At 46.4% G+C, this 15,056-nt stretch overlaps 1 long non-coding RNA gene across 1 annotated transcript in view; it reads left to right on the top strand.

The window, feature by feature from the left end:
* LOC132648053 (uncharacterized) overlaps positions 1 to 15,056 on the top strand; it is an 18,491-nt gene extending 3,435 nt beyond the window's left edge. Inside the window, exon 3 of the long non-coding RNA XR_009586415.1 lies at positions 14,198 to 15,056. This is a non-coding gene — a long non-coding RNA (uncharacterized LOC132648053). The remainder of the gene's footprint in view (positions 1 to 14,197) is intronic.

The raw sequence follows: 15,056 nt of genomic DNA, 5'->3' as shown, positions 1-15,056 counted from the left end.
GGCTTCTGAAGAGCTGGGGACTCAGCCTCTTCAAATGGAGCCAAAAAGAACCCATTTCTAAATGGTGTTCTTTAAAATACTGAAAAGAGATTCCGTCACTAAATCAGAATAAAGTGAGCTTCATAGCAGAGTATGGCATGTGTGTTTGTCTGCTAATACCGAGGAAGGCAGAGATGAGCCATTTCTATCCCAAGAAGGAAATCAAACTGGCTGGATTATTAAAAACAAAAACAAAAACAAAACAAAACAAAACAAAAAAACCCTTGTGGTGACAAAAACAAATGCATTGAATGCTGGGCCAGGGCAGGGTCGTAAATTAGAAGAGAGAAGCGGCTTTCCCTGGCATGGCTCCAGAGTGAGGGTTGATGGCCTCGCATGTGGTGTGAGAGAAGTTGTGTGCAAACAACTTTATAGCTTTGCTCTAATCGCACCATTTCCGGCCCGTGCAGGGAACTCTGATCCCAGGCGCTCCCTGCCAAACCTCAGCAGATAAGGGAAATGGATTCACCCTGGATAGTATCCCATTCATTTGTGGTCACAATTGAATCACTCTCCTTGTCTCGAGATTCTTCTCTAAGTGTGGGAAGGAAGAGACAAAAGCATCACCTGGGGCCTTCGAGGTCCTCAGAAGCCTGAAATTAGAGGCCTGAAATCTGCCGCCCTACCTGGTAATGTTTCAGGCACCTGGCAGGCTTCCCTCCCTGCCTATTCTAATTGCTCCCAGGTGCTCAAAACCCTTCTAAAGAAACACCCATGCCCCCCTTCACTGCCAGAAAGATTCTCATGTTAAGGTGTAAATGACTGATACAGCAGGTTTCTTTCCAGGGGTAGGTTTTGATTAAAGGAACATGAAATAGGTCATGAAGTTAGCTTTCGTAGCTGAAGTAGTCCTTGAGGGAAAGGAAGGAGATGCCATGTTGAGGGATGATAGAAAATAGAAAGAATGAAGTTGCCAAAATCTGTCAATTCCGGGGTGTGTGTGTGTGTGTGTGTGTAGGGTTAATCTCATCTAAAGAAATGAAATACATAGAGGTGTCATTCAGAATAACCTACTGGGTTGAGAATTTTTGGAAATAAATTCTACATTGTTAACCATGCCATTAACAAAACTCCAAGATAAAACACCTAAAAACCCATTGAGCTGTTTCCAGCTGCCTTTCCGGGTTATGCTTCATTCAAGGAAAACAGCCCAGACCTGTCCAGCAGAACACAGTGGTGATTCTACAAGGCTGTGGTCAGAAATCATTTGACTCACTCTGGACCCTTGACGATTGGAAAGGCCCAAACTAGTCTTAGCCAAAAACAGAATAAATACGGCAGGTCTCTCTTCATTATGAATTCAACATGATCCCCCAAAAAGTACCAGCAAACTTAGTCTGGACCTAAACAAGTTGATTTTAAGGAAATCAACTTTTATGTAGAAAAACAAGCAAAATAAGTTGGACATTTCTGAAGGGCGATTGGAAAGTGCTAGATAGTGCTAGAGACGATCTTCAGCAGATATGTGGACATAATGAAAACCCTCAAGGTTCAAACTGTGGGGGCTTCCATACACCCAGACCATGGCCACAGCATAGAACCTCAGGACAAGAATCCAATTGCACATGGTGTGTAGCATATGATAAAATTGGGCTTTGGGTGTTGAAACACCTGCGTATCACGTGGCAAAGAATTAAATTGGCATCATGCTTCTCCGCGTACAGCAAGATCCGCGTCTGACATGCAGAAATAAGTATTAAAATAAAAACATGGACAATTCTTTTGTATGTTGGCTTAGGAAAGATCTTTCTACTAGTGCCTAAAAATTTAGAATCCATAAGAAAAAGATTAATACATTTGACTATATTAAAAAAAATGTGCGTGCTCTCCACGCAAAAGTTGCGAGGAAAAAAAGTCACAAGAGGAAAAAGGATTGCAGCTCTCATACAGTACTAATTTCTCTATTTATAGAACTTCTAGAAAAGAGAAAAAGGCTAACAACCCCAAAATAAAAACGAACAAATGACATGAGCAAATGCTTCCTAGAAAAAGAAACCTGAAGGCAAACATACGTCAGGATTATCAGTGTCCCTCATCAGAAGGGACAGCAACTCAAACCACACGGATAGGACGTGTGTCCCTGAAAGACTGAGTCCAAACAGTGGGCAACAAATCCCAGTGGGGAGGCTGGAAAAGAGGCCTCTCCCCCAGGGCCGGTCAGGGGAACTCCCTGCAGTAGGAATTTAATTCCTCTACCAGTTTTCCCATAGTCACCCACAAGAGAGTTAAAAAAAAAAGAATTTGATCTCTTACCCTAAATAACAAAGATGATTTTTAGAAGGACAAAAGCCATCCGCAGTCATAGAAAACACATAGCGTGGACAACCCGGTAATTATGTGTGTCAACATGGCCACCAGTCTAAGTATCTGGGCAGTCATTACCGCGGCTCTGTCAGGGTGTTTCTGAATGAGATCAACATTTGAACGGGTAGGCTGAACAGAGCACGTTGCCTTCCTCAGCATGGGCGGGCCTTCTGCTGCCACTTGGACACGTGACTGGCACAAGAAATGCAAACCACTAAGCTTCAGTCTCTCAGCCTTCCTCCACCAGCCCACCTGTCCCTGCGCGTAGTCTTCAAGCTGGGACCTCAGGGGTTTATCTCGCCTTGGGACGTTAACTGGAAGTCTGCTCTACCCGCGTGAGCAGACTGCTTACCTCTACATTTAAAGTCATTTGATGCTCCCGGCACTTGTCCACCGCAGAGCTTCACACCCAAGCACTTCCACGATTCACCAAGCTTCTTTCCAATAGGTCCGCACCCTTCGGTTCCTTTCCATATGCTCCTCCTCAAGAGAGCCCTGATGTAGCCATGAGTGCCGACAGCAGAGAAATGAACAAATGAGCCTACAGTCGCCCCAGCCTGCTGCCTGGAAGGAATTTCTAGGCTACCATCCAAGAAGGGGGTTTCAAACAGCAGGGAAGCATAATTTAAGAAAAGTTCAAAATTCAGAGAAGCAAGAAAAGGGTGGGAATCTCAGGGCAGAGTCCAGTGAGGTCAGAGCCCAGGGGGGACTTTAGAGATCAGAATTCGCTTGTCTTCCCCTAAGAACCCTCCAAGAGTTGGTGTCAGTTCTGGGAGCCTCCTGTGTGGAGGCTCCAGACACCATGTCCACAAGACACCCCAACCTTACGCCCCAACCACTGCCTGATCTAGCATGCAGCTTGAGAATTACCCATGGCTTTGACTCTAATGGCAATCCCCGCTGTTGGGCTTGCTGAGTTTGTATACAGTGTGGCGACCTCCAGGCTCTCTGACCATCGAAGTACCAGACTTTGAGTCAGGGGGGTGGGGGTGGGGTTTGCTATAGGCTTCGGTCTTCATATAATCTCATTGGGTTTGTTTTCTCTAATGTGATGCCTCATACATACCCCTTTAGTTCTAGAATTCTATGTAAATTTCTGATGACAATACATGGGAGTTGCAAAGATTTACAGTGCTTCATGGTAAGCCATAATTGCACTGGTTCCAAAATGTATAGTTATGGCGCTTAATTTTACAGCGAGATTTAATTAACTCTCCCTCCCTCCTATCAGAAGCCCCCAGTGAAATAATTGTCTTTTGCAAGTCATGCTGAGCAGTGAAGCTCTGTTTGGGCACTCCATCCGGTTTGTTCTTGGAGCAGCAGGAAAGAATGTTGGAACAAGGCTGTAGCCACTGGAGAGCAGGACATAATATTTTCTATCAGAAACCTGTTTCCATTCTCACTCTGTGGCCCCAAAAGCCCTCAAGGAAGAGCTGTGGTTCCATAGGTGTCAAGGGAAGGATTTAGTCCAATGGAGAAATTTCGCTCTTTCCGCTGTCTCAGACAGGTGGGCCCATCGGAAGCAAATGTTACAAATTGGAGTTTTTCATATAGCCTGCTGAAATCTCTAGTGCCCCGAAACCCTGTAGCCAACAGGGAGCTGTCTGACTTACCCAGGTTTTACTCATCTTTTGGCTGAAGCAAACCTTCAAAGGCTTCGAGGGCATGGAGTGGATTTGTGATCCTCCCTTGGGGTTGTTGGCTCCAAACGCTGGAAATGTGTTATATGAAAAAAAATGTCTTTTTTTGCCATCTGTGAATGAAAAACATTCTTCATATGTTTAACTGTTTCAAATTGCCATATGTGACACACACACACACACACACACACACACACCCTCCCAGCATTCCTTTTTGATGGCTGGGACGGAGACAGCAATCAGACTTTGGGCCCCTCCTTCAGTTCCCAGCTTTTTTCTTTCAAAGGGGCTATAGGTGAAAAGCTCCCAGGTTCATACCCAGCCAGAAACAGAGCAATTTTCATGTTGAGGCTGACTTAGCCAGGGCACTTTTCTGGAATTTCAACCATCTGCTGCAGTTCTCCTTTCCCCTCCCAGCCATTCACCTAAAATGCCCCCCAGTACTGCCACAAAATTACAAACGCCTGACACGGAAAGCCATGAAGGGGCACTAGTGTGTCAGTTGCATTGCTTTGTTTTCTGCAAAGACTAGGTGGGTTGAGAGGGAGGTAGGAAGAAATAAAGGGGCCCCTCTCGCCTCGCTGCCCCTGATTTAGTCTCGAGAAAGAAGTGATAGAAATCTTTCAAAGTCTATTACTATTTGGTCAACTAACAAAAGCAAGAGCTTTTCTTACTTCTCCCCAGTCCATCATTTATTCCTTCCAAATATTGTGAGGATGAAAGCAAAGGCCTTAGGGGTACCTGCTGCAGGGTCTGTTTCACCTCATAGTCTCGAGATGATTAGGAACTGTCAGTGTCCAAGGTGCTAAACCCACGGAAGCCATTATTTCCATATTTGAAGGAAATCCTCCAGTGAAGGACCCTTTTGATGGATACAAAGGAATCACTAACCAAGTCCTTTCAGAATAGACTTCAGACAGGGTCGGCTGCCGACCCACACCCACCCAGCCGCCTCACTTGGCACAGGAGTTCTTTGGCCCAGAAGGCGCTATTGATCAATCCCACCTGGAGAAGGCTTTCATTTAGTTATGATCATGGATTTGGGGCATGAGCATGTTGGTGGCTTGGGACATCCAAATAGGCTGTTTTAGAAAGCTTTGTCCATGTTCCCGGATGTCTGGTTCTTTCTCTACTTGTGGGGGCATAGTGACTCTGTGAGTCAGGCAGGGAAATGGTAAAGAGGAGGAGGTTCTGCAGTTCATCTCAGGGCAATGGACTTCACGGCAGGGTTAATCTAAAAGCCCTTTTTGTCTACAATGAAACTTGCAGTTCTTCTAAACATGAGGATTTCACCTACCCTGGATCCATTCGTGAGCCTGAGAATCTGGGTGTGACCTGGAACATGAGCCAGCCAAGCACTTAGAGTGTTATAAATTGGTAGGGGCTACTCGCTACTACACAAACCATTCTATGCAACATTACTTTTCCTTTACAAAAGCGGGCATGAGATACCAAAAACACACAGCCACCTTTCCAACCCTGGATTCTATATAACCAGAAGTAGATACCCTTAAGTCAGAGGAGGCCATCAGCACACACAAACCCCAAACAGGGCCCTTGATAAGAGGGTTAGGCCTGAAGAGCCTCTTGTTAGTCTTTACAGGTGACACAGTAAAACCTCATTGCGTTAGGTTTTCTGTTGTGATGAAATATTAAGAAAAATATTTAAAAAGGGGGATGGGGTGGGGATGTGTTTCAGACCAAAGCCACCTGGCTCCAGTCCCTCAGGCCACAGCCCAGCAGAGCATTATGGTGGAGCGAGAGTTAGAGGAAGCTGCTCTGTCCTGGCACTTGGATACAAAAAGGAAGCTAGGAAGGAGCCAGGGACAAGGTACATTCTTCAAAGGCATGTTCCTCTGCAGAGCCTATGTTCTCTAAGCAGGATCCACCTGCTAAGGGCTCCATGCACTGATGGAGTCAGTTCCTTCATGATCCAGTCACTCCGAGAGCTGGGGACCAAGCCTTCAGTGCCTGAGCACTTCCATCCGCTAGTGGGGGAAAGGGCTCTGAATTTTAACAAAGCCACACACAGTTCCTGGAAGTCTGGCTCCACTTGGGCTCTGCAGCGTTTGCCAGTGCTGCACTCATTACTGACCAGGAGTCTAAGGACTATCTGAAGTGTAAATCTTCATTTCCTCAGCCCTTTGACTTTTTTTTCCCCAAATATAGTCCTTTGACAATTGTGTTTTCTACGTGAGGATTGTATGCCAGGCATTGCAGTAACCACAGGGAGGCTGACATAATTGTCACCGAAGAAGAGACAGGGAGCTCTGGCAGGAAAGCAAGACAGACAAATCAACAGCCACCTGTGCCCCTGAGCTCCCGCTGCGATCTGCAGAGACCCCACCAGTGCTTACCACATTATCTTCGGATGCTCTGTCTATCAAGCCTCTGGCCTATGGTCCATGCCAGCAGGCTGTGCCCGTCCTGCGTGCACCGATGATTTACCACCAAGGAACCAACCCTAGTAGTTGCTTAACCCTCTGGGGTCTAGAAAGATCCTTTGAGACTGTCTGGAAGCTGCTCTGAAAACCTGCACTCTGCCTCGTGGTGGAGTTCTTTTGATCACCTCTGCCAAAACTGGTGCAGAACCGTCCATTCCCTGCAGGGTGACTTCCAAGGAATTCATCTCAAGGACTGGAAAACAGCCTGGATAACCTTTCCTTGGCACCTTGATCTGGGGCCAAAGATCTATTCAGAGCTTCAAACAGAATGTGTTATCTGGAAATGGAAGTTAGATTGATTTGGGGTTTTGTAAGATAGGCTTTAGAGAAAGGCTGGGCAGCTGGCTTAGCAGTGTGTGCCCTACAAATGATAGGATTGGAGTTCTCATCTCCAGAACCCACATAAATGTCGAGTTGATATGCTGGCCCATCCATAATCCCAGCCTGTGATGCAGAGATGGGATCCCCAGAACGAGCTGGCCATTGCACCTGACCCCATCAACGAGTCCTGGGTTTGACTGCGAGACGCTGCATCAGAAGAATCAGGTAGAAGAGCAACTGAGGAATAATTTGGGCATCAACCTTGGCCCTCTACATGCATTAGGACATTTGTTTACATGTTCATCTAGACTCACAAACAAGCATGTATAAAGGCACCACACACACACACACAAGATAAAAGAATTATAAAATAACCGTGAAGAAGAAGGAGATGAGGAGGAAGAAATATCGTCCCAAATAAGACGGAGAGAGCAGAACTAGGCAGCGCTGGAGGCTGAGCTGTGATGCAGACCAGCCCAGCTGCAGCCAACTGAGAGAGTGCTAGGGAGTGAATATTGGTCATCGGAGTATTCTGTGAGGTGTTTGCATGACCCCTGCACCCCACCCGGCCCCCGAGTGATAGCTGCCCTGCAAAGAGTGTGATGGCAAGCAGAGCAATCCACTGCAGCTGGGGTAGCTCATGACGAAGCTGACAGTGGAGTGACCTGTCCCTGTGGCCTGTCCTTTAGGCTGCTTAGACTCACTGTGTATGTGCCCACAGAACAGCAATTTCAGGATTTCTGTAGGCCTTTCCTCCTTACCTCTAAGCTTTCTTCAAGCTAGGACTAACTTCAGCTCCTTCGGCGAGTCCCTGAGAAGACAGGATGACGTGGGCGCCCACAGCTGACACCAACTTACCCGTCTCCCACATTGTACCTGGATTTTACTGACCCTCACATGCCACAAACTTTGTCTCTAATGAGCCCTCATTGTATTTGGGTTGGGGGGAATTCTCCAAAGATAACAGGTTCTGCTTCAAAGCCTCAAGATTTTGAAGGCATTCTCCCATGAGGAATTCCCATAAGCCTTTTGGGTTATCTTCTCAGGTGTTCATATTCACGGTGATCAGCTCCCAGGTTTTCCTACTCAGGAACCTGCCCTTGGGTTAGCAGTCATTTCTTGGCTGTTCTAGCTATTCTGATTTAAAAACTTGAGCGTGGCCCTTGGCTTTCTGTACTGTACAGTTGAAACTGAGAACTTCATTTGGTACCTACTGCTTTTCATCTGTGGCTTTGGCTTGCCTGTGACTCAAATGAGCTATTTATGTTCTTGGTGTAGACTATCTGTGACACTTATCAATACACCTAGTCCCAATGTCCCCACAGCTACCTCTCTAGGGCTTACGGTTTACTTTGCTGGGTTGTTCCTTTGTACCCGTCTACTGTTCCGAGTCACAGCTGATGGAAAGTTTTAACAATAGGGCCACAGGGTGTGGAGGCTCTTGGCGTTCTACCTGTCACCAGAAAACAGGTGCTAATTGCCAGGCAGAAAGCAAGTGATTCAGCTTCACAAGTCTGGCTTCTCCCCACCTGCTTTCTCTGTCTCCTCAGGACCAGCTGTCACCGAGCTGCCTCTTCAGAAGCCAGAAGCAATCACCAACTGATGCTTCTTAGAAATTAGTACTTACAAGAGTGGGGGTGAAAAAGCATTGGTCCTAAGAAGCTGGTATGCAGCAGGGGCTCCCCAGAGCTCTGCCCTACTTTGTGGCAGGCTCTAGAATGGGTATTGCCTATCCGTGTCTTGTTAGGCCTCCCTGAATGGAATGTGGAGGTGGCGGTAGGTGACATGGTTTCCCACCGCTGAGACCAATGCTGAAACCGTGAAGCCATCAACTAGAGGCTCTGCTCACTGCAGTCAGACTGAGAACTGGTCCACATGGCTCCCCCCAGCAGGACAGCTACACAGTTCCCTTTGGCGACCACCATCAGCCTCTCCTCAAATGACTTAGCAGAACTCTTGAAGCCCGATGTCATCATGTGGAGCCTTAAGTGTGGCTACAACGCAAACTGTGGACATATCTCCCCTCTTCAGGGTGAGGAGGAAGATTGGGGGGAGGGTGCAAAAAAATTAGTAAAGGGAGAGGCTTCCGCAGCAATCTAAGGAGGAGCAGCACAGATGTCACCCCTCTTCCTCTGATCCCTCCTCCCTTGTTCTTAACATGATTGTTTTTCATACCAATCTCAAATAGGAATATTTGGCATTAGAATTTGTCTAACACAAACCCCCCGCCCCCCAGTTTCTGGCCTGTAGCAGGGCAGGCTCCTGGGAGGACATGGGCGTGACTCTAGCTGAAACTCCTAACAGGGGGGCATGAAGACTGAGGTGACCACCTCCTAGCCAGGTAGGAACTAGTGGAAGGAGGGGAACAACAACCCACCAACAAAACCTGTGACCCAAAAATTAACCTGGCTACAAGAAGTGCAAGGATAATGAGGAAGCAAAGACTGAGGGAATGTCCAAACAATAACTGGCCCAACCTGAGACTCATTGTGGGGTAGACAGCCGGCCCTGACACCAATAATGATACTCTGCTATGCTTGCAGACAGGAGCCTTGGACACTCCAGCATCAGATGGGGACAGATGCTGGGACCTGCAGCCACGCATGGCACAGAGCTCCGGGGTCCTGTGGAAGTATTGGGGGGGAAGACTAAAGGATCTGGAGGGAATAGGAACCTCACAAGAAGACCAGCAGAGACAACTAACCCACTCCCATGGGAGCTTTCAGAGACTGAGACATCAATTAAGGAGCAGGCGTGATCTGGACCTACGCCCCCTACACACATGTAGCGATGGGTGGCTTGGTCTTCATATGTGGTGCCTGGCTAGTGGAGGGGCAGGGTCTATGTCTATTTCTAACATGGACTCTATTGCCTGCTTTTGGATAACTTCCCCCTGGCAGAGCTGCCTTGCCTGGCCTCAGGGGATGAAGATATATATGCTCAGTCCTGATGTGACTTGATGTGCTGGGGAAGGTTGATATGGGGATGAGGGGGAATTCTCCTTTTCTGGGGGAAAAGGGAAGGGAAAGGAGGAAGGGGAGGCTTGGAGGAGAAGTGGGAGTGGGCACCCTTGGGATGTAAAATAAATTAAAAAAAAAAAAAAAGAATTTGCCTAACACTTTCTTGAAAACCTACCAGCCATCTCTGCTAGTATTTTCCAGGATTCTACAAAATGGTGTGTCAAAGCATGGTTTCTCTTCCCTACACTTGAAAATCTAAACAGAAACAGTAATAATTTTCACCTTTTTTTTTTTTGCGTGTTTGCAAGCCAAAGAGTCACACCACTTGCCCACTCTCTCCCCTCACCCCTCGCCACATCGGGACCACCTCGCCCTGACCGCTCTGCAGAGAGATTACCAAGAATCGCTTCCCTCTGTGTGATTAACCACACAAATCCAGCGGCTCCCAGGTCTGCAACACTGCATGCCTTAAAAAGCTAAGAACACCTAAAGTGCAAGGATTACTCCAGAAAAGTCCCTAATTAATAAATGTTCTACATTTTTATGTGTGAATGTTTAATATTTAATTTTTCAATAATTTTATCATTTATAATTTATTAAATTTATTTTGTGGCTTGTATTTATTAAAAATTGATAGACTTCCTATTTCTTTTACTCCAATGTTAGGTTATTTTTATGAAAAAAAAAAAAAAGAGCAAAACCCAATGGTTTAAGTCCTAGAACTTTTTTCTTAAAGCCTCTGTCGGAGCATATTAAGACTCTGATATCCTAGGCCTCGCCTGGGAGATTTCTCCCAGCATTGCCTTGATGGCTGTTGCATTGGTGTCATTTGGGGGATCATCAGCCAGTTCAGAACAGGGCTAACCTGGTCTGCTTCCCTCTCTGCCCAGTGATCTGAGCCAAGGGTGTACTGTAATGCTCATTTGCATGCTGTCGGACTGGTTTGAACCGAGAGAAGTCATGGTCCACAAGCCACACAGACTGTCTCAGCATGGATCACTGGCTCTCAGAGATTGACAGCTCTGTGTCTCTAGTTACAGTCAGGTAAAAGAAGGGAAAGACTAGAAGAAAAAAAGGGGCAAGTGGAGATGGTGGCAAATGTCTCCACCTTTCCTAACCAAATGCTTTCAGAGAATGTCTGATGTCTGTGGCCCATGGACCGCGGTCTGTGTTCAGCCACTTTGTAGCACCCGAGAAGGCCGCTTGAGACTCTGAATACAGAGAAAGCTGTGTCTCAGTAGAGGGAATGCCATTTTAACTTCTTTCTAGAGTGGGGTTTAGAGGCAGCTCAGGTTGTAATTAAGGTCAGGTTGTGCTAAATGGAGAGGGAGCCCAGCGTAAAATTCATCCAGCAAACAGCATGTCCAGCTCATTCCCTGTGCAAGTGTTTATTGAGCATTTACTACGGGAGATGCCTGTGAGGTACGGGGGGGGGGGGGGGAAGGTACAGAGGCAGGGCTAGTGCCGAGAACGGCATGCCAGTACAGTTGGCAGCATGAGCAGCAGAGGGGAGGTCTGACCTTTGCTTCTCTCTCACTCTAGCAGTAAAAGTTCACAAAACAAGGCTATGGAGTGCTGTGAGACGCTGGGTTAAAAATACGATATAAAATCACAAATGTCAAAAGGTGCCGCTCACCATGCTTAATGTTATTTCGTGGCTACTTGTGAACATGCCTTCTCGCCCCTGCTGGAACCCAGGGCAGGGTTCACATCTGCTTTGCTTTATTTCTGTCCTCCCGCACAGTGGCCTGCTCATAGCAGCCCTCATTTAGATGACCGAATAAATTGATGTTCGTGCCCAGTCCTTCGCTAGCCTGGAGGCCACAGCAAGGCGGGTTAGATGTATTCCTCATCAGCGTTGTCTCCCAAGGAACCAGGGACAATGAGTAGCATGGAAACTGCTGGACCAGCGTGGGTTTTGCTGGAGAGAAGCTTCTGAAAGTCATCTGTATTTCTGATCCAGGCTCTCCCCTGTGCCCTTCTCCCAGCCTGGCAATGCTCATTGTGGGTCTCTGTCAGTGCCAAATGGATCTCTTTCCTGTATTCTAAACTGCTAAGACTCTGTGGAATTTTGATATAATACATTAAAACATTTTCTCAGCCAAGTGTTTTACACAACATAAAATATTTTTCTATGGTAATGTTTCTTTTATTGAGGGTTTTTTTTTTTTTTTTACAAAAATTATCACACATTCTACAGATATTCAGCAACGCTTACTCAACTGAAAAACAAAATAAGATCACAGAAACACCAAATACAGACATTTCTCAAATTAACCAGAGACAGTTGTGATTGAGGGATAATTGCCATGACCTGAAATGCAGTGAGTCCCTTCCGGAATACATCACATGGGTGGTGACCCAGTGGTCAGGACAGAGGACACGAACACGCCACTTAAAAGAAGCGTCAGACTGTAGCTTCAGGTTTCAAAAACGTGACACTTGCATTGCGCGGCCTGAAATGGATGGGCAGTGGAGGAGATGAAGCCCACATGCAAGGTAGACAGGAGTTCCTGAGTCGGGAGGGAGTCAGCCTGGGGAAGCCAACGAGGCAGCTAAGGAATAGACGATGTAGGCTGTTAGAGTCAGGAGCAAAGGTCAAGGAGCCAGAGCCCGGTGGTTAGGGCTTCCAGCACTGTGTACATACACGTCTCACGCTGAATTCTCACCCATCACCCATGAGCATTTTATTCCTAGCTGACAGATGAGGAGATGGGCATCGGCAAGTTCCAGTAGTTTGCATACTGTGATAGGTGGAGAAGGGGAGACCTGGGGCCGGGATTTACATGTTCTGACCCCTTACCTGCTGTTTGTACTTTATTTCCTTTGTGTCTCTGCTCAGAGTTTCACTCTCTAGCTGGTTTCCTTGATCACTCTTCACGGTCGCGTCCCTCACCCCGTCGTCTTTCTCCATTTCCCTGCCCTAATCCTCCAGCTGCCTGCTTATTATTTTCCCTTCCCAACAAAAGTGCCCTTTTACTGCTGTGCCCCGAGACCCAGTCTGGCAGATCACATCTCTTTAGGATCTGTAGGGCAGGACTGCTCAGCCATCTGGGGATCTGGTTCAGAGGCGGGTCAGTGCCCGGCCGAAACGCTGGGGTTGCTGGTCTGCTGGTCTGCTGAGCACCCATCAGAACGTTCGCTCTTCTCTTAGTTTTGGAGGTGGCTGAAATGGTCCTAGAATAGGGCAGGCCAAGATTAGAAGAGAGGGAAGGACTAAAACACATCTCAGATAGGCGGATTTTTTTCCTATCTGCAGCAACTTCCTGTTCGAACACGTGTGCGTTTTGTATGTGAACGTTTCCAAATCTTGCTTAGACAACATTTATCTTGCTTCTATCGCACGCAGTACTTCAACAAACTGTCAGGCCTCAGATCCACCAGGGACTCCTCAGGACCACGCTAGGAGCTGCCCAGGAGTTGAAAACCTGTTTGAATTTCTAAGCCAGACTTGAAAACAGAAAAGCCTCAAAGGCTGCAGCTAGAGAAACCAACTCTCTCAAACAGGGATTTTTCTTTAGGGTTTGGTGAAAACACATGCTTCTTACTTTGAGGCAGGCCATGTCAGCGGTTTAATTTAAGACATCAAATGAGAAACAATCTGTCTGGTGTAACCTTTTGCCGGTGAAATGAGCAGCCTGTGAGCCAGCTCCCAGAGAACACTCTCATTATCCTGGGCTCCGTGACATGGGACATATTGTCTCTTTCCTTGACTTGACCTTAACACATCATTGATGCAAAACATATTTCGAGTTTGAAAAATAGTCATCTAGAAAAGAAAACCATTTCCCTGTCTCAATTCACAGTCTCAGACTCAGCACTGGGGAAAAAGAAATGTGTTTTATTTGTATCCGTGACTGGTTCTAGCCTCTTAAAAATTAGGGAAATATTTGAGAGCAAACTGGTACCCTAAAAAAAAATGTATTCTTTGCATTTCCATTCCTCTTTGTGAACAGACTAGGATCTATGAGATTTAAGAGAGCATTGGCATTTTATAATGTTCTTAGAAAACAGGGGAGAAGGGAGTTTTGCTTATTAGCAAAGCCTCATGATTACATTAAACAAACTATATACCAACATAAAGTCCCCGTAGATCTTTAGAATCAGCAAAGATTTATCACTGTCGATGGCGTGGAGAAGTCATTGGACTATGGAAGGATGTTAGTGTCGTTTTACTTAACCAACAGCGGGTGCTCAAAGCTCCAGGAGAAGGTTGGAGAAGGACGAGGTCTCCTTGCCTGCAGTATATGATGGCAGTATATGTCTGCAAATAACGCCCCTTCTGCCTCAGCTCTTTATTCTCCGTTAGGAGTCCTATTTGATGATACAGTTTATTATCCCTCCTTTTGTTGTAGCAGAACAGGATCAACCAACAACAATGAAACAATTTATCTGATTCTTTTAAAAGAAACCCCGGTGTCAGTGCACCCTGGTGCTAGGGACACGGAGACTCATTCTATTTTTAACTTTCTGCTCTATCTTCCCATAGGTGCTTCATGACCAAAGATGGATGCGGGATTCTAATCACTGTGTGATGGAATATGGAAAGAAAGAGAGCAAACGATCTTCCTTCTGCTGTGTGGTTTTCTTGAAAGGAGGCCACCAAAAGTTTCAGTGATTTATGTACACTTCCCACACCAGCTAGAATTTAGATTGTCATAAGAAGTATCCAGAGTTGCCGCACATCAAAGTGGGCTTTTATTATTCAGGAAGAAATGGGGGTTTGGGTATTAAGAGACAATGAGGTGCTGCCTTGCCACTGGATACAGTATACACGCCATTTGGAAAATGCTGGGATGTCTAAATTTGGCCTCTTTGGAATGAATAATACATCAGAAATAGGTTTTTGGTAGCGATAGACAAGCTTGCACTAACTAATACACACAAACATTAATTTCAAGTTGGAAGTTATTGCAAGGGATTCAGCCATCTAAAGAAAGGTACCACAGGGCTGAGGAGCTGGCTTGGTCAACACAATGCTTACCAGGCAAGTACTCTCTGAATTTAGATCTCAGCACAGACACACACAGTCTGTAACCTCAGTGCCCAGGGGACTGGAAATACACAGATCCCTGGAGCTCACCTGCAGGGCAGCATAGCTGAACTGGTGAGCTCCAGCTTGAGTGAGAGATTCTGTCTCAAAAAAATAAGATGGAACAGCTGGAGAGATGGCTCAGTGGTTAGAAACACTTACTGTTCTTGCAGGAAACCTGGGTTTTCTTCCTAGCACCTACATGGTGGCCCACAACCATCTGTAGCTTCAGTTCTAGGGGGTCCTGTGCCCTCTTCTGACCTTCTCTGACTTTCTCAGGCACTGGACATATATGCTGGCACACACTCATATTACA

Source organism: Meriones unguiculatus, chromosome 15 (genome assembly GCF_030254825.1).
Source record: "Meriones unguiculatus strain TT.TT164.6M chromosome 15, Bangor_MerUng_6.1, whole genome shotgun sequence".
Classification (NCBI taxonomy): domain Eukaryota; kingdom Metazoa; phylum Chordata; class Mammalia; order Rodentia; family Muridae; genus Meriones; species Meriones unguiculatus.
This window is presented reverse-complemented; position numbering and strand designations above follow the sequence as displayed.